We start from the raw sequence: 18277 nt of genomic DNA, 5'->3' as shown, positions 1-18277 counted from the left end.
TGCAGAGAGGACCAGAGTCCTCCTGGTTGGCTAGGAGGGACCACTCAGCCCTAAGGACAACATTCAGTCACCCAGCGGTTTGAAGAGATGCTGTTTACTCCTCCCAATCCTCAAATTTCAAAGACAGGGACTGTTGGCAGGGGTATGTGTAGAGAATTAACTTTACCCAAAGAGAAGTCTGGCCTTTGTTCTCAGCCAGTGGGAGGTGATCTCAGGTCCCTGGATTGTCCTGCTTGATAGGACATTGTGTTTATCTGAGAGCTTTGGCCACTGACAGTCTAGCAATGTGATTTGTGATGGGACTGTTCACACAGCATGATTATGATTTGGGCACATGGTATTTGTGTCCCCATTCAGAGGAACTAAAGACTAATGGTGTCAACCTGACCTCTGGGAGGACAAAAGCCTAAAAGTCGTCCACTTAGGCAGCATGTGGCTGAGCCCCAACAAAACCCTGAACATAAAGGCTCTGGTGAATTTTCCTGGTCATCACCATACTGTGCATGTTGTTATGCATCTTGGCCATACAAGGCTTGGCTTGCTAGCCAAGATTCCACAGGGAGAGAAAAAGACTGGAACTACTCCTATACATACCTTATATGGCTCTTCCCTTGGTTACGTCTAATTTAAACCCTAACCCTGCAATAAATTGTGTCTGAAAGGGATGCCTGAGTGGCTCAGTCAGTTAAGCATCTAACTCTTGGTTTTGGCTAAGGTCATGATCTCAGAGTTGTAAGAACAAGCCCTGCATCATGCCCCACACTCAGCAAGGAGTCTGCTTAAGATTTTCTCTCTCCCTCTCCCTTTTCCCTTTCCTCCTCTTTAAAATAAAAAAATGGGGGGATCCCTGAGTGGCTTAGCGGTTCAGTGCCTGCCTTCGGCCCAGGGCATGATCCTGGAGTCCCGGGATTGAGTCCCACATCGGGCTCCCTGCATGGAGCCTGCTTCTCCCTCTGCCTCTCTCTCTCTCTGTTTATCACAAATAAATACTATTTTTAAAAAATTAATAAATCTTTAAAAATATTAAACTGAGTCTGTGAGTATAGCCATTTTCACTGAGTTCCATGAGTCCTTCTAGCAAATTATCGAAATTAAAGGTGGTTTTGGGAACCTCTCAAAACTTGCAATTCATGTCAGAAGTATAAGTAGTCTTCTGGGGACTGTCCACTCAGAATGAAGCTTGGTTAATCTTGGGTAAGATCCGTACACAAGAGTAAAAACTGGATAAGATACAAGGGCATGTACACTGAAAAATCTGTGAGAATGTGAACTTAGGTTCAGTAGTCTCATCCCTGTGTCATTTCAGGGGTGGGGACTGGATGGAAGGTGGGTGGACCAAATAGGATCAAATCACGGCGACATTTAAAGAGGATAAATAAATAAATAAATAAATAGTCTAGAAGAAGTGATGCATGGACATACACACATTCACATATGCATAAACACATATGCATGCACATAGACACATATTCACACACGCATATACATTTACACAGAGAAACATACCTGTGTACACATACAAACATGCACACATTCATACCAGACCCTTGAAGGAACAGAGAAAGTGAGTTACCCACTTACTCCTATTCTGGGCATACAAAATTGTGTTTTCAGATTCCTCAAATATTTACGAAGGCCCCCTCCAAGCATAGGTGTAGAGATTCACTCAGGGCAGGAGAGTATGAGGACATTAGGAGGGTAGAGGTAACACAGGGCATTACAGGCCTGGCAGGGAGGCTAAGAGGGCCATGTTTAGCTTATGTCACAGCACGATGAACATGAATCCCTGTCAACTGCAGCCCTAGCCACGGATTAATTGGAATTCCAGCCACGGAGGCTTCTCAGCAGCCAGTGAGGAAGGGGCTGTTCTGCCCAGATTAAGTCACTTCTATGGTCAGGGATCCAGAAGAACCCTAAAATACAGCAATAACTTAGAACAGCAGCCAAAATAAAGTGCATTTCTTCCCAAAGATGCCAAGAAGACAAAGGTGTTTGCTTTGCTAATCTTGAGTTTTGCTCAGAAACATTTAACTAAAAAATGAGGGAAACCACAGTAGTAATATAATTTTCTTTTAAAGCTTTCCTCTAGGGGAATGGGTCAATATAAGTCCAGGACTTCTGAGAGACCAGTCCTGTCTGATGAGGGGAGCATGGAAGGAATGAGTGGAGTCTGCACTGACTGCAAGATGATGGTGTCTAATGAAGAGTATGCCCAGGCTCAACACTGCACTCAGCTCCTACAGCCCACAATCTTGTTTCTGCCTGAAGTCCCCAGCATGGCTTTCAGTGCCTCCTCTAGAAACCAAAAGCTTGCTTTCCACCTTCAGCACACTCCACTGCTCTCAGACATGTTTTGTTTCAGCAGCACTAGCTCCTCCTGGAGCTGAGCCTGTTCTATCTATCTCTCCTTCCTGGATATTCAGGCTTTCAGAGTCCATGCCAGCTCTCCCTTACACAGCACCCAGTTGGCCTAGCCCCACATAATGACAGCTCATCTCACCCCCTTCCCTTGGACCTGGAGGATGGATAAAAAACTGAGTAGCTATTGGTTGACACTTACCATATCTTCTGTACCTTGTTTACAACTAGACTACAGATAAGCAGTTAGAACTGCACAATCTTAACTCAGACTTATTTTATGTCCCTAACAAGTTCCCCCAACTCCCAGCTCTGAAAAAAAAAAAAAAAAAAAAAACAGAAAAAGAAAAAATATGCAAAATTAAGTGCAAGGCATTCGGTTAGAAATTGTACACACAATGTTTACTTGTTTACTGCCATCTTCATAACAACCCTATGAGAATAGTATTACTCTCAATATTTCCACTGTATGAATGAGCTATTGTTCAGGGTCATGCCACTTGGGCTTTTATTACCGAAGGATAGAATCTCTGTTTCTGTCCTCTCTCTCTCTCTCTCTCTCTCATTCTCTTTTTCTCTCCCTCTCTCTTTCTCTCTCTCTCTCTCTCTCACGCACACACACACACATACACACACACACCTTTGCAAATGGTGGAAATTCTTTTGAACTAAAATATAAACCTTTGCCAAATCACTGCAAATTTTAGAACTTGCCTTTTGCTCTAACAGGTTCCTTACTTTACTGAACTCTTGTGCCAGTGAATGTCCTGGACTGTCTGAAAAGGGTGAGTAATTAGCAAGTAAAAAAATATTTGATTAACAAGGCTGCTTACACTAAGATTAAAGAGTAAGGGCCTTAGGATGAATTCCAAAGAGGAGGAAATGGCTTGGAGGGGGTTTGAAAGGGATGGGGTGGGTAGGTGTCAGCTCACAGCCCTGAGAAGTAGGCAGTCACTTAGGGAAAAGGAACTGTAAAAGTCATAAAGAAACCTTGAGTTCGAGAGGGGACAGACCAGGGCCAGTCCATTTATATGAAAAATTAAGTTTCATAGTAACCTTGTGTAAAGGACAAATCTATTTCAGTTTTTATTTCCTCCCCATTTGTACTTGATGTAGCCACAAAGCCATAAACCCTCAGTTGGCAACTCACCTTCTCTCTCAATTCATCTGATGTGATTCTGTCTCATTACTTATCTCCCAAAGTGGTGGCTTTTAAGAAATGCTGGTAACTCCCCTTTCCTTCCTGCCCCCTTAAGCCCACCCCACCCCTCTGTTTGTGCCTTGGAACCTGGGAGGTGAGCCCACTGATTGAGGAGAGATCTCTCTGGGGAAATAGGCCTCAGGGAGGAATCCCAGTTTTAGGAACTGTCTCTTTCCTGGCCCTTGTTTCCCACAACTCAGGCTTCCCACCTGGGCCAGCATCTGACGAACCTGTCACAGTGGTCCTACATTTTCTTTGGGCCAGCCTGAGCCAGGAGCAGTAGGACCATGAGCTGCCAGGGTTCTCTGTCTGCAGTTAGTCTGCTCTGGTGGTCAATCAATGTGGCACTGGGCAGAACGGGAGGATTTACACATGGGATGGCTGGACTTATGCATATAATGCCTTGGTTGCCCTTGTGGGCTATAGTGTTCCTGCAAGGACAGCTCTGATCCCACTGTCTCACAATCCTACTCCCCCCAGATGTATCTCATAACATCTGGGGAGATTACTCACCCACCACACTTAGGATCATGACACTTAGCAGGACTGAAATTTCCATTTTACACAAAAGGCACATTAGTTTAGCTGCATGCATGATCCTTAGTTAGAACAAATAGTCTTAGCCACACAAAAAAATAAAATTGATGATTCACTGACAAATAATAGCGTCTGAAAACAACAGATGTACTTAAAATGAAGATATACTTCATTTTTTCTTTCCCAAAACACTTCTGATTGAATAATATAATGATTAAGCTGCTAGTTTCCAAAATGTTTTTAAGAGTTTATGAAGCGATCTTTCCTCTGAGCTGTCCAGGGAGGATCTGGAGTGGTGGTGAAGTTGAGAAAAGTGGAGTCTTTTAGCCTAACGGCCTCTGGTGGTTGGAAGAGGGAGAGCCTGGGAGTTTCCAGGACTGGGGTGCAGGGTGTATGGTGAGGTTGGACTGAGGTCCCAGGGTAGGCCCTGAACTAAATATTCATCAAAGCAGTGACCAGGCAGGGGAGCTTGCTGCTTTCTACCACCCTAAGCCAGAACCAGAGGCCACTGTCCTGAGCTGCAGCCGTGGGGATTTCGAGTAGACCTCAAGGCGGACTCCAAACTTCATCCCAGGCCTAGAGTAGGGCAAGCAGCCCTAAGAGGCTGAGCCCAGCAAAGATCAAGTGACCAAGGCTTGTACTATGTCAGTGAGGTCTGCTCTGAAGAAAATATGCACTAGATGATCCCAAAAGCCCTGGAAGAGCAAAGAAGCGTGGATGGTGAAGGAAGAAGGTCAGTAGGTGGATGGTGGATGAGGTGGGAGGAACCTGAAACAGAGACTCCCTTGAGGCTTTTAGTTAAATTAGTGCATCTACTCCTTCCTTCCTCCACCCCACTCCCTGCCCCCGTCAAAATGATTTCAGGTCCTGGTCTTCTCCGACAATATGATATCATCCCTGTAAGAAAGTTGGGTATTTGGAGAGGGGGCAGGAGGGACAGTGTGGAATGAGGAATTCTGGGTTCTGCTTCTCCTTGAGGCATGGATATGAGTGTGCTATGAGCCAGTCAGCCACACTCTTCATGGCCTGCCATTTATTTTATCTTCAACACTCAAGAAGCACTGAGGTCCTTCCTACAGCCTCCCCTGACCTTACCCTCCTCTCTGTATGTACTGGGAGGGATGGCTCAACTTCATATTAATGGAGTCAAAGTTGAGTCTTCTTAAAACAAAGTATAGTGTCCAAAACCTAATGGGTCTCCATGTGAAAGAAAGAGTAGGCCAGAGTAGGAATTGGGGGGAAGATGACGACCAAGAAGTGGGAATTTGCTAGATGTCAGGAACAGGAATGGATATTCTACCTGCAATGTCTTAAATACCAGGAGGTCAGGAAACTGGTACTATTTCTAGAATTGTTGCTTCCTGGTGTGTAATCTTGGGCAAATCATGTTTCTTCTCTGGGCCTGTTTGCCTCATCTGAAAACTAGAACTCCTCCAGGAATCAATCCCTCCATCCTAAAAGTTAATGTTGGGCTGCCATTTTGGATGAAGCACACTCAGAAATCACCCCACGTTATCTCTGAAGACAACTCTATGTCAGGCTATTAGAGCATGAAGGGACCTTAGAGTCTCCTAGTGCAGTGCTCCCAAAATTTAACCTTACAGAAAATCTTCAGGAATGTTCATGTAAATGCAGATTCCTGCACCAGTGCCTCTCTACTAAATCCTCATCTTCTGGAGTAGGGTAAGCAAGTCTGTATTTGCCAGTAACTCCCCAGATGACTCTATATCCCTGGATCAGCCCCTGTCCATGGACACCTATTTGGGAATCACACTGATTCAGCATACACTCTTTATGACAAAGATGAGAAAGTGGGACCCCAGGCACATCATCTAGCAGCTACAAGCCCAAGTCCTCCTGCCCCACCCTGCTGCCTCAGCAAAACTGCACTATCACTTCTACCCACTAGAGGGCTCCCTCCTCAGCAGAGTCCCAGTCGCTGCCAGTCTCGCTTGTCCTTACAAATCTCCATAGAAGCTCCATTGTACAATAGCATTTGCTTTGAGTGCTTTGATAATTTTGTGCTAATCTAGTCGTGATTCATTAAAGTTGGAAGTTTGGTGCCGGCCTCACTTTGGTGTTTGAGAAGCCCAGGATGGAAACTGGCACATGCTGGTTTCACTGTCCTCATCTTAGGCAAAGAGATCTTTTTCAAAAAACTAATTTAATCATGTCAGCCTTTTACTCAGAATACTTTTATGGCAGTTGATCTAGGATTAGGATTAAAAACAACAACACAGCTGACATAGCGTTGTATGATTGTTTCCCTTTACCTTATGAGGAAAGTGATTCTCTTAAACAGTGCCTTTTTACTTGAGGTTCACTCTGCCTAAAGTTTTGCTTCCCTAGGTCTTCACCTGGCTGGCTCCTTTGCCTCACTCATGTCTGTGCTCAGTGTCACATCCTCAGAGGTTTCCTCTTGATTATAGCCCCAGACACAAGTTTTTTATGCCACCACAATGTTTTAGTTTGTTTTTATTTTATTATATATATATATATATATATATATATATATATATATATATATATCTTTTTACTGAATTTCGATTTGCCAACATATAACACCCAGTGCTCATCCTGTCAAGTGCCTCCCTCAGTGCCCGTCACCAGTCTTCTCATCCCCTCACTTTTCTTCCCTTCCATACCCCTTGTTCATTTCCCAGATATAGGAGTCTCTCATGTTTTGTCACCCTCTCTAATTTTCCCACTCATTTTCCCTCCTTTCCCCTATTATCCCTTTCACTATTTCTTATATTCCCTGTATGAGTGAAACCATATAATGATTCTCCTTCTCCGATTGACTTACTTCACTCAGCCTAATATCCTCCAGTTCCATCCACATTGAAGCAAATGGTGGGTATTCATCCTTTCTGATGGCTGAGTAATATTCCAGTGTATATATAGACCATATCTTCTTTATCCATTCATCTGTTGATGGACATTGAGGCTTCTTCCACAGTTTGGCTGTTGTGGAGATTGCTGCTATAAACATTACAATTACCACTCCTTGAAATTCTCTCTCTCTCTCCTTCTGTCACCGCCCCCCCCCCCACACACACACACATTGTTGTTTGATGGTATTGCTTTCCTCCAGTTAGTGAATTCCATGAGGGAAAGATCTTTGCTGTCATAGTCAAACCTGTGTCCCCAGAACCCAGGACTCTGTACATGGCAGGTACCCAGTAAAGAAAAAGCACCTGGGTGATTCAGTCAGTTGTCTCCTTTCAGCTTAGCTCATGATCTTGTGGTCCTGGGATCCAGTCCCACATCTGGCTCCCTGCACAACGGGGAGTCTGCTTTTCCCTCTGCCCCTCCCCTCCTCATGCTCTCTCTCTCTCTCTCTCAAATAAATAAATAAATAAATAAATAAATAAATAAATAAAATTTTGAAAAAGAAAAGAAGAAACCAAGGATGTAGTAGTGTAGGCCAGGAGCACAGATTAATTCAACCTGTCACTGAGGCTTTTGAAGTTCAGTGGGAAAGATAGTCCCATAAACAATACATTGTCCAGCCCTGCAATAAGTGATTTGAAAGAGGGATAAAAATTACTCTTTAGGAACATGGATGGGACATCTGCAGGGATGTTAGGGAAAGCTTCATGCAAGAGGAACAGTTGAGCTCATCTTCAAGATGAGTTGGAATTCACTTGGTGGAGAATGAAGGAAGGCATTTCAGGCAGGGGGAAGAAAAAGTGAGAGGTGACTTTGATTTGAAGATAAATGAAGAGTAAGTGTAAAATAAGGAAGAGAGTGATAAAAGTGAAAGAAGCAATGTTGGGTGGAAAACCTAGGGATGAAGGAATAGAAATAGCCTAGGTTTTGAAAGCTCTGCATGCTCTCAGAATTTTCAAAGTGATTCTCAAGGCACTGGGGAGCCAAGAAAAAGCTCAATACATAGATCAAATTGCTTTTGTAATTTGTTTTATTGTTTTGTTTTCTTCAATCAGAGAAATAATTTTATTTTATGAAGATTATAATGGTAGTTGTGGTGAAAGAAGGAGTTGAGGGAGGTGAAACCAAAGTCAGGAGACATCTAAGAGGGTGTTATAATAACTCTGGCAAGAAATGACGAATGGTCCAAATTGGAAAAGATCGTGTTCAATAAAGGGAGACAGAACACGAGAGACTCCTAACTCTGGGAAACAAACTAGGGGTGGTAGAAAGGGAGGTGGGTGGGGGGTGGGGGTGACTGGGTGATAGGCACTGAGGGGGGCACTTGATGGGATGAGCACTGGGTGTTATTCTATATGTTGGCAAATTGAACACCAATAAAAAATAAATTTATAAAAAATGATTGTGTTCAATAAAGTGAATTGGACAAAATTAATCATTTACCATAAAATTTGACAGAACATGATATATTAGAGTTCACCAGAGAAAAGAAATAATAAGACAGACGGATGCTTAGATACTTAAAGATAGGTAGATAGATATAAAGAGAATATTGATAAGCAATTGGCTCATGCATTTGTGTAGGCTGAGAAGTCTCATGATCTGCCATGTGTCATCTGGAGACCTAGGATTGCTGGTGATGTAATTCCAGTGTGAACACTATGGCCTGAGGATCAGGAGGGCCAATCGTTTCAGTTTCAGTCCTAACACATGAGAAGACTGATGTTCCAGCTCATCCAATTAGGCAGAGACTGAATTCTCTCTTCTTATACCTTTTATTTCATTCAGGACTTCAATGAAATAGAGGATACCTAGCCACATTGTGGAAGGAAATCTGCCTTACTCAGTCTACTGATTCTAATGCTAATCTCATCTAGAAACACTTTCACAAACTCACATAAAAATAATGTTTAACTAAATATCTGGGCACCCCATGACCCAGTCAAGTTGACACATAACATTAACCATAGTTGGTGACTTGTTTCACCCATTTGTTAATTCTTAAATCTAAACTTAATCTCTACCAAACTCCTAAAGTCCACATTTGTGTGGTTGAAGTTGAATCTACTGCAGGGCAAATTCTTGTCCTTTGGTTTACTTCTCACTAGAGCTGGACAACCTGTTAAAGACAAACAAAACAAAACAAAACTCATGACATTAAAATTTGTATACATTTAAAGAAGATAAGTTACCTCAGAATTATTATTTCTAAACCTAGGTTTAAAATTTTCAGAGCCAAGAATTTTTTTTATAATATGTGAAACTGCTTCTTGACAGAACAAGGTATGTTTTTAAAGTCTTGAAGTACAAGAAGAAGGAAGTGACTGAATACAGAGATAGTCTTTATGTTTGTAATGCCAAAAATGACAACCTCTGCTTCAACTATATTTCTTGCCCCCTGTTTATAGAACCACAAAATGCATTGGCTTCTTTGCCTTCTCATACTATTTTATCTAAATAAGGGCATGTTGAAAGAAATAGAGAAGAGAGGATATAATAATATATACTGACGTTCAGTATGTATAAAACACAACCCTATAAAAATCATTCTGATTTTTGGAGTGAGGAAACCAAGGCTCAGAGCAATTATGTCATTGTACCAGCTAGTACACGGGTCATGTACATGAATTAGGCTGGGTGTATAGAATTGTATAGGCCAAATTTGGAATTTAAAAGAACTATTTATGGAATTAGTTGTTTTTTTGTTATCTTTTTATTTTGAAATAATTTCAAATTACTGAAAATTTGCAAGAATTATAGAAGGCAACTTGTGCCTATAAAGATTCCCCAATGTTAGAATCTCATTACATTTCCCTTTTCTCTCTCTATAGACAGCTATGTTTATTTTTAACTACATTTTATTGTAATAACTCATTCTTGTGGAAATACCAGAGAAAGGGAAAATGAAAAAATTGACAAACTACTGTTACCAATTTCTCATATGCCCTTTCAGAAATAGCCTATATATACAAATATATGCCCCTTGTTTAAAAATAAAACATGTTATAGACATTGATTTGCATCTTTCTTTTTATGCTTGGAAAAATAGCTTAGAGATAACTTCCCATGTAAATACATACTTCTTTATTTTTAACATCTGTATCCAATTAGATAATTGAACTTTAATTTAGCCAGCCTCAATATTTATGTATAAATACCTAGAAGGAAAATATGCCCTCCCACCAATTTTTAAAACAAAAATGAAGATACTCAAATTTTCCATTTATAAACCATTATCTAGAGGATGAAACCTCAAATGAATAACTCTAAAGATGGCTAATCTATAAGGAAAGGCTAATATTAGACTGACCCTGCCTTGTGGGTAACTCCATCTATAGTTTTTCTTCTTTCTCTGTACTCTAGTGAGTTCAACCAAATGGGATTACCACAGATTATTCATTTATTATTTCTAAAATAATTAAATCTATGTATTTTACTTGTAAATATTCCTTATCCTTTCAAATAGGAAAGTAAAATGCTGTCACATGTAACAATAAATGGAATGAATTTACAATTAAAAACAAAAGGAGTTTGAAAATTGTTCAGATTTCCAAATTTTCTTGTCTACTTTAAGTATGATCTCATTATTATAATTTTACGTGGCTAAAATAACTTGAGTCTTTTGTGAACCATCATGAAACATTGAGTTATTTCTTTTAAACTTTGTGTTTAACTTGTTCTTTTAAAATATTTTAAGATATTTTCTTAAATCAAAAATTAAGGTCATTGATTTTAGTCCTTTCTTTTTTTTCTAATGTAGTTCTTTAGTGCTATCAATTTCTCTGTAAATACTGTTTTAGCTCAATCTCACAAGTTTGATGATTTTCATTTTTCTTTAGCTCAAAATAGTTTCTAATTTCACTTATTTCTTTTTTGAAGTGTGTTCTTTCTTTCCTTGATTTGTGTTTATTTTTATAAGTCTCAAGGTAATATTGGTCAGTGTTCTTTCCTGTGCTATTTTTTTGGGAGTTTGTGTTAGATTGATATGAATCTTTGATACAATTGAAGGGGAGCCAGAAAATGCCACCTCAAAACATGCCTCTTTTTCTTTTTCTTTTTCTTTTCTTCTCTTTACTTCGTTCTTTCTTTCTTTCATAGGCTCCACACCCAACATGAGGATCAAACTCAGGAAACCAACATTAAGAGTCACATGCTCCACTGGCACCATGTCTCTCTGATATAAGGATTATCCTGAACTGATTATTTTCAAGAAAGAGCAGAAACAGAAGAAGCTACTGAGTAGAAAACTGAGTAGAAGTTACTTTTTTGTAAAAGATATTTATATTTATGAGGTAAACCACCATTTGTAAGGGTTTCTTCCTCTCTGTAACAGGAAGAAATGGATAACTAAATCTTTAGAAATCCTTATCAACAAGATTCAAGAGACTTCATGACTGCAAAATTTAGATCTAAAAAGGCCAAAATTAAAAATCAATTAAATGAGATGCAATCCAAACTGGAGGTCCTAATGACAAGAGTTAATGAGGTGGAAGATAGAGTGAGTGACATAGAAGACAAGTTGATGGCAAGGAAGAAAGATGAGGAAAAAAGAAAAGAACAAAAGACCGTGAGAAAGGTTAAGGGAAATAAATGATAGACTCAGAAGGAAGAATCTACGGATATTGGGATTCCAGAGAGCCCTGAGAGGGACAGAGGGCCATAAAAAATATTTGAACTAATCATAGCTCTGTAGAACTGTAGAACTTCCCTAATTTGAGGAGGGAAACAGGCATTCAGATCTAGAAGATAGGGAGGGTCCCCCACCCAATCAATAAAAACCATTCCACACCTTGACATTTAATAGTGAAACTTGCAAATTCCAAAGATAAACAGAAAACTCTTAAAGCAGCAAGAGACAAGATTCTTAAGTTATAGGGAGAAATATTAGATTAACAGAAGACATCTCTACAGAGACGTGGCAGGCCAGAAGAGCTGGCAGGATATATTCAGGGTCCTAAATGAGAAGAACATGCAGCTAAGAATACTTTATCCAGCAAGGCTGTCATTCAGAATAGAAGGAGAGATAAAGAACTTTCAAGATAGGCAGAAAATGAAAGAATATGTAACCACCAAACCAGCTCTGCAAGAAATTTTAAGAGGGACCCTGTAAAAGAAAGAGGAAGCCCAAAGAAATAATCCACAAAAACAGGGATTGAATAGGTATTACGATGACACTAAACTGGTGTATTTCAAAACTTACTCTGAATGTGAATGGGTTAAATGATCCCATCAAAAGACGCAGGGTTTTGGACTGGACAAAAAACCAAGACCCATCTATATACTGTCTACAAGAGACTCATTTTAGAGCTAAGGACGCTTCCAGCCTGAAAATGAAAGGGTGGAGAACCATTTACCATTCAAATAGTCCTCAACAGAAAGCTGGGGTAGCAATCCTCATATCAGATAAATTAAAGTTTATCCCAAAGACTGTAGTAAGAGAAGAAGAGGAACACTATATCATACTTAAAGGGTGTTTCCAATAAGAAGACCTAACAATCATGAATATTTATGGACCTAATGTGGGAGGTGCCAAGTATATCAATCAATTAATAACAAAAGTAAAATCATACTTAGATAATAATACATTAATAGTAGGACACTTCTACACGGCACTTTCTCTTTTTTTTAAGATTATTTATTTATTCATGAGAGACACAGAAAAAGAGAGGCAGAGACACAGGCAGAGGGAGAAGTAGGCTCCATGCAAGGAGCCCGACGTGGATCTCCATTCCAGGTCTCCAGGATCAGGCCCTGGGCTGAAGGCAGTGCTAAACCACTGAGCCACCCGGGCTGCTCTACACAGCACTTTCTACAAATGACAAAACTTCTAAGCACAACATCTCCAAAGAAATAAGGGTTTTAAAGGATACACTGGACCAGATGGATTTAACAGATATTTACAGAACTTTCCATCCAAACGCAACTGAATACACATTCTTCTCAAGTACATATGGAACTTTCTCCAGAATAGACCACATACTGGTTCACAAAGCAGGCCTCAACCAATGCCAAAAGATTGGTATTGTCCCCTGCATAGTTTCAGACCATAATGCTTTGAAACTAGCACTCAATCATAAGAAGGTATTGGGAAGAAACTCAAACACGTGGAGGTTAAAGAGCATCCTACTAAAAGATGAATGGGTCAACCAGGAAATTAGAAAAGAATTAAAACGATTCATGGAAACTAATGAAAATGAAGCTACAACTGTTCAAAGTCTTTGGGATACAGCAAAAGCAGTGCTAAGAGGGAAATACATTGCAATACAAGACTCCCTCAAAAAATTGGGAAAAAACCCTCAAATATACAAGCTAACCTTGCACCTAAAGGAGCTGGAGAAAGTCCAGCAAATAAAACCTACACCAAGCAGAAGAAGAGAGATAATAAAGATTCGAGCAGAACTCAGTGAAATAGTGACCAGAAGAACTGTACAACAGATAAACAAAACCAGGAGTTAGTTCTTTGAAAGAATTAATAAGATAGATAAACCATTAGCCCACCTTATTAAAAAGAAAACAGAAAAGACTAAAATTAATAAAATCATGAATGAAAGAGGAGAGATCACAACCAATACCAAGGAAATACAAACGATTTTAAAAATGTATTATGAGCAGCATAATGGATGCATTTCTAGAAAACCACAAACTACCAAAACTGGAACCAGAAGAAATAGGAAACCTGAACAGACCAATAACCAGGGAAGAAATTGAAGCAGTCATCAAAAACCTCCCAAGACACAAAAGTCCATGGCCAGGTGGGTTCCCAGGGGAATTCTATCAAAAGTTTAAAGAAGAAGTAATACCTATTCTACTACAGCTGTCTGAAGGATAGAAAGAGATGGAATACTTCCAAACTTGTTTTATGGGGCCAGCACCACCTTAATTCCAAAACCAGACAAAGACCCCACCAAAAAGAATTATAGACCAATATTCCTGATGAACACAGATGCAAAAATTCTCAACAAGATACTAGCCAATAGGATCCAACAGGACATTACGAAGGTTATTCATCATGACCAAGTGAGATTTATCCCGGGGATGCAAGGCTGGTTCAACACTCATAAAACAATCAAAGTGATAGATCATATCAACAAGAGAAAAAACAAGAACCATAGGATCCTCTCAATAGATGGAGAGAAAGCATTTGACAAAATACAGCATCCATTCCTGATCAAAACTCTTCAGAGTGTAGGGATAGGGGAACTTTCCTCAATATCTTAAAAGCCACCCATGAAAAGCCCACAGCAAATATCATTCTCAATGGGGAAACACTGAGAGCCTCTCCCCTAAGATCAGTAACAGGACAGGGATGTCCACCTCACCACTGCTATTCAACATAATACTAGGTTGTTGTCTAGCCTCAGTAATCAGACAACAAAAAGAAATAAAAGGCATTCAAATTGGCAAAGAAGAAGTCAAACTCTTCCTCTTTGCAGATGACATGATACTGTACGTAGAAAACCTAAAGACTCCACCCCGATTGCTAGAACTCATACAGCAATTTGACAATGTGGCAGGATACAAAATCAATGCCCAGAAGTCAGTGGCATTTCTATACACTAACAATGAGACTGAAGAAAGAGAAATTAAGGAGTCAATCCCATTTACAATTGCACCCAAAAGCATAAGATACCTAGGAATAAACCTAACCAAAGAGGTAAAGGATCTATACCCTAAAAACTACAGAACACTTCTGAAAGAAATTGAGGAAGACACAAAGAGATGGAAAAGTATTCCATGCTCATGGATTGGCAGAATTAATATTGTGAAAATGTCAATGTTACCCAGGGCAATTTACACATTCAGTGCAATCCCTATCAAAATACCATGGACTTTCTTCACAGAGTTGGAACAAATTATCTTAAGATTTGTATGGAATTAGTAAAGACCTCGAATAGCCAGCAGAATGTTAAAAAGAAAACCAGAGTCAGGGGCATCACAATCCTGGATTTCTTTTTTTTTTTTAACTTTTATTTATTTATGATAGTCACAGCGAGAGAGAGAGAGAGAGAGAGAGAGGCAGAGACACGGGCAAAGGGAGAAGCAGGCTCCATGCACTGGGACCCTGATGTGGGATTCGATCCCGGGTCTCCAGGATCGCGCCCTGGGCCAAAGGCAGGCGCCAAACCGCTGCGCCACCCAGGGATCCCCAATCCTGGATTTCAAGTTGTACTACAAAGCTGTGATCATCAAGACAGTGTGGTACTGGAACAAAAACAGACACATAGATCAATGGAACAGAACAGAGAACCCAGAAATGGGCTCTCAACTCTATGGTCAACTAATATTCCACAAAGCAGGAAAGACTATCCACTGGAAAAAGGACAGTCTCTTCAATAAATGGTGCTGGGAAAATTGGACAGACACGTGCAGAGGAATGAAACTTGACCATTCTCTCACACCAGACACAAAGAGAAACTCAAAATGGATGAAAGATCCAGATGTGAGACAAGATTCCATCAAAATCCTAGAGGAGAACACAGGCAACACCCTTTTTGAACTTGGCCACAGCAACTTCTTGCAAGATACATCTATGAAGGCAAGAGAAACAAAAGCAAAAATTAACTATTGGAACTTCATCAAGATAAGAAGCTTCTGCACAGCAAAAGAAACAGTCAGCAAAACTAAAAGACAACCTACAGAATGGGAGAGGATATTTGCAAATGACATATCAGATAAAGGACTAGTATCCAAGATCTATAAAGAACTTATTAAACTCAACAGCAATGAAATGAACAATCCAATCAGAAATGGGCAAAAGAGGGATGCCTGGGTGGCTCAGCAGTTGAATGTCTGCCTTTGGCTCAGGGCGTGATCCTGGAGTCCCCGGATCGAGTCCCACATTGGGCTTCCTGCAGGGAGCCTGCTTCTTGCTCTGCCTATGTCTCTGCCTCTCTCTCATGAATAAATAAATAAAATCTTAAAAAAAAAAAGAAATGGAGAGAAAATGAGTGGGAAATATCAGAGAGGGTGACAGAAAATGAGACTCCTAACTCTGGGAAACGAACAAGAGGTGGTGGAAAGGGAGGTGGGCGGGGGTTGGGTTGACTGAGTGACGGGCACTGAGGGGGGCACTTGATGGGATGAGCACTGGGTGTTATGCTATATGTTGGCAAATTGAACTCCAATAAAAAGAAATTAAAAAAAAAAAGAAATGGGCAAAGACATGAACAGAAATTTCACCAAAGAAGACATACATATGACCAATAAACACAGGAGAAAATGCTCCACATCATTTGCCATACAAATGGCAAATAAAAAAATAAGTAGGGAAACACAAATCAAAACCACAATGAGATATCACCTCAGACCCGTGAAAATGGTGAAAATTAACAAGACAGGAAACAACAAATGTTGCAGAGGATGTGGAAAAAGGGGAACTGTCTTGCACTGTTGGTGGGAATGGGAACTGGTGCAGCTACTCTGGAAAACTGTGTGGAGGCTCCTCAAAGAGTTAAAATTAGAGCTACCCTATGATCCAGCAATTGCACTGCTTGGGATTTACCCCAAAGACACAGATGCAGTGAAAGACCAAGACACTTGCACCCCAATATTTATAGCAGCAATGTCCACAATAGCCAATCTGTGGGAGGAGCCTTGATGTTCTTTGACAGATGAATGGATAAAGAAGAGGTGGTCTATATATACAATGGAATATTACTCCATTTGAATATTTGAAATTACGAATACCCACCATTTGCTCTGCCATGGATGGAAATGGGGGGTATTATGCTGAATGAAGTAAGTCAATCAGAGAAGGACAATAATCATCATATGGTTTCATTCATCAAGGAATAGAAGAAATAGTGAAAGGGATTATAAGGGAAAGGAGAGAAAATGAGTGTGAATAATTAGAGAGGGTGACAAAACATGAGACTCCTAACTTTGGGAACAGAACAAAGGGTTGCGGAAGGGGAGGTGGCTGGAGAGTTGGGGTAACTGGATGATGGGCACTGAAGAGGGCACTTGATGGGCTGTGCACTGGGTGTTGTACTATTTGTTGGCAAATCAAACTTCAATAAAAGCAAAATAACAAATAAAAGGAATAAAATAAAATAAAATTACTGATCCTATGTTGTATGAATTTCACCTCAACACAAACAAATACATCTATGTACTAGATCTAAATACTACCTATGTCATAACGTTGTGAGATTCAACATAAAATAATTATTAACTGGCAGTGCTGTGTAACAGGCATTTTTCTGGAGGCTTGGAAACATGACAAAGCAAAAAACAGATCCTGCTTCTACCTTCATAATTTTGAGTCCAGAGAGAGGATATAGACAAGTATACAGATAATTTGAATCCTACAGTACATGTGTCAGAGGAAGTCCAGAAGGCTTAGGGATCACAGAAGGGGCCTTTATCTGGATTTGGAGTCCCTGGGAGATTTTCTAGAGGAATACTGAGATAGTATTTGCAAAAAGCCTGGAAAAAAGCAAGTTTTCAACACTTTATATTTGTTTATGATTACTATGACCACATGATCCTGAAAAAGCTAGATAGCTTTCCTCTGGTTTGTCTGCTGACATATTATGCAAGCTCCACAAGCCATTGCCCTCCATGTATCCACAAAAGCCTTGGATGACTCCTTCTCCTTGCTGGAACACACCTTCTCAGAGAAGGACCTCTTCAGGTAGCTCCTTGCTCTCCAACACTGCTTATTAACTGTGTGCATAAAGGGAGCAAGTGTGCCTTAGCAGGAAGCTTCTGTCATGAATGCAGTGGTGATGACAGAGCAAACATGGCCATGGGAGGAAGTCACATCCTGAGGTCCTGATGGACCTCAGATTCCCCAGAGAGAGAGAGACTGAGAAAGAGATGGCAAGAGCTGGTTCTCAGGCAGACCACCCAGAGACAACTGAGACAACTGAGCTACGGAAGGAAGTGTGGAAGGAGGCACCCAGGAGAAGGAGTTATATCACTTCATAGATGTGTTCCCAAAGAGCCAGCCTGGTATTCTTTCCCAGGGCCACCTGTGGAAGAGTTACAGGATAGTGTTGCTGTAACTATTCACACATTAACTGTTCTCAGCACACACTTTTCACAAGCAGTGCCCAAGAACACGTGAGCTGCAAGCTTGGGAAAGGGCACAGAGGTGAAAGAAGAGGGTAGTCAGAACAGTAGAGGCAAATCACTGAAAGCTTAAGTTGGCCCGTGGCAACATAGTAAGGTGGGGGAAGGATGTCTTTGACACACACGAAAGCCCCTCTCCTCTGACACTGCCCTCTGTCCCTCCTTCCTGAATTCCTATAAAGAGGAGACATGAGGGTGTTCCATGTTATGAGT

At 40.5% G+C, this 18277-nt stretch overlaps 1 long non-coding RNA gene across 1 annotated transcript; it reads left to right on the top strand.

The window, feature by feature from the left end:
* The first annotated feature begins 9 nt into the window (after positions 1-9).
* Positions 10-17022, top strand: LOC144310775 (uncharacterized). Its single transcript, XR_013376453.1, has 3 exons — positions 10-142; positions 2079-3143; positions 11087-17022. It is a non-coding gene; the product is annotated as an uncharacterized LOC144310775 (long non-coding RNA).
* The last annotated feature ends 1255 nt before the right edge of the window (positions 17023-18277 follow it).

The sequence above is a fragment of the Canis aureus genome, chromosome 3, assembly GCF_053574225.1.
Source record: "Canis aureus isolate CA01 chromosome 3, VMU_Caureus_v.1.0, whole genome shotgun sequence".
Lineage (NCBI taxonomy): Eukaryota > Metazoa > Chordata > Mammalia > Carnivora > Canidae > Canis > Canis aureus.
The sequence above is the reverse complement of the archived record's forward strand: the minus strand, read 5'-3'. Positions and strand labels throughout refer to the sequence as shown.